This window comes from Marmota marmota, unplaced genomic scaffold (genome assembly GCF_001458135.2).
Source record: "Marmota marmota marmota unplaced genomic scaffold, marMar, whole genome shotgun sequence".
Lineage (NCBI taxonomy): Eukaryota > Metazoa > Chordata > Mammalia > Rodentia > Sciuridae > Marmota > Marmota marmota.
The window spans coordinates 6134572-6136929 of NW_026000103.1; positions in this window are offsets into that span (position 1 = coordinate 6134572).

A 2358-nucleotide genomic window follows, 5' to 3' on the forward strand; every position below is an offset into this window, starting at 1 on the left:
TTCTTGGTACTAGAAATTGAATTCAGGGGTGCTTTACTGCTGTGTCTCACTAAACTGCTGAGGCTGGCCTCTAACTTGGAATCCTTCTGCCTCAGCTTCCTGGGTCACTGAGATTACAGGTGGGCACCACCCCGCCCAGCTAATGTTTTCATCTATTTCTAATTGCCAGATTTTCAAGGTCTGATCAACTGAATAGCAGTCCCTTCCTGATACATAAGGTGCTTGTTCATTTTTTTTTTCCCCAGCCTCACTTCAATTGGGAGAGGTGGTGGCCCCAGTGATTTCTGATATTCACAGAGGTCAGGATTGTTCATGGACCTCTATGCCACTCAACATAAGTGTACCTGTGAAAACGTATTTCAGAAAAGGAAGAAATTCAGATCATCAATAACAAAGCATGAAACAATAAGAAAAAGAGACGGATTCGAAGATCTGTTTAAATGTTTATTAGTTCATCACGCAGCTCTAAAGTGAGACCACACTTTGGGATTCCAAAGCACACCTGGCCACTTTTTTAATCTAGCTGATCCCTGCTCTTTTCTAGACACTAAGGTTCAGTGTGTTAGAGATAGATGAGAAAGACATAGCCTGCTCCTTGCAGAGGCCCCTGGTCCTGGACTGTTCCCAGCCCCACCCAACTGGGACCAGGCACAGGCATGGGAGAGCTCAGCCATTCTAACAGCAAACCTGTCACCACTCTAAGGAAAAGAGAAAAAAAAAGTCTCAGCCAAGAAAAGACCCAACTGGTGAGCTCATTCTACACAGGGGAGCCTTGAGAAATGACTGCAGGCTCCCACATGTCCGGGCCATCCTTCTCCCAGCTCTTCCCTCCACTCCTGAGCCCCACTCCGGCCTGGCCTGCGCTTGCTCCTGGCGCAGCTGCTTCAGCATGAAGGCAGCATCCTGTTAGCCTGAAGTTAGTGCAGCCGGCCTCTGCTCTGAGGCCCTTCCTTCTTTTGTGTGTTACTGCCTCTCTTCTTGTCCCTACCACAGTTCCGAGTCATGTTCCTATTCCTGGGACAGTAGCCACCTTTACCCTGAGGCACTCTTCCCTCTGGTGTCCAACTGGCCCCTTAACCCAGTCCACTTACCATAAATAGAGCCCAGTCAGTACACCACAGGCTACCATGGGCCTTGGCACACGTCCGCTCTTCTGGCATCTCCTCACTCTGGCCCGAGGCTGAAGGCAGCTCCTTCCCATGTCTGGTGCAACCCAAATATAGCTAGTATGTGCAAAGCGCGTGCTCCGTATCAGACACTCTTTTACGTGCATTGTGTGTATTTAATCCTCACCACAACACTGTAGATATTATTGTTGTTCCCTTTTTTTAATTGATTTTATTTTTTTAACAACATGACAGTGGAATGCACTGCAATCCTTATGACACATATAGAGCACAATTTTTCATATCTCTGTTTTTATATAAAGTATGTTCGCACATATACAATTCGTGTCTTCATTCATGTACTTTGGATAATGATGTCCATCATATCCCACCATCTTTGCTAATCCCCTGCCCCCTCCCTTCCCCTTCCACCCCTCTGCCCTATCTAGAGTTCCTCTATTCCTCCCATGCTCCCCCTCCCTACCCCATTATGGGTTGTTGTTCCCTTTTTATGAAGACAACTTAAACATAGAAAGATCAAATCATTTACACAAGGCTCTCAGTCCTAGGGTGGCCTATGCCAGAGTTTCTTTAAGAAAAGGAGCTTGTAGGTGCTGGGAGGGTAATTCAGTGTAGAATGCTTGCCTATCGTGCACAAGGCCCTGGGTGCATCTCTCTCTCTCTCTCTCTCTCTCTCTCTCTCTCTCTCTCTCTCTGATTTTATTTGTTTGTTTAAAGTACTGGGGATTGAACCAGGAGCTCAGACTTGCTAGGTAGGAGCTCTGCTGCTGAGCCACATTCCCAGCCCTTCACTTCTCTTTCTTAAAGCTTCAGGGTCTTAATGCAATGGGAAGAGAAATGCGGTGTGGTCACTCCTTGGCTTTCCATCATTAGGCAACACCTCTCCCCGCCCCATTCCCCTTTCTCAGGGGGTCCTGTTGCCACCCCTTTCCCTACACACAGAGCTCTAATTCTCCGCTGCCCCAGGCTTTCAGCTGTCCGTGGGGCTCCTTGTTTTTGTACATTATCCCTAATGGATCAGCACCCCCCCCCATAAGGTTTCTAGATAGGGGCCCGGCCCCGCAGACCATAAAGGTTAGGCCCATGGACTCCAGAGGGCTGTGTCGGATGAGGAATTCTTTCAGAAAGCCTTGCATCTGGAGTTTTCTAATGGTGCCTTCAGGCAAGAAAAATTAAAATTAAACCACCAACCAACAACCCCTCCCCCCCCCAGCCCTACCATTCCAGCTTT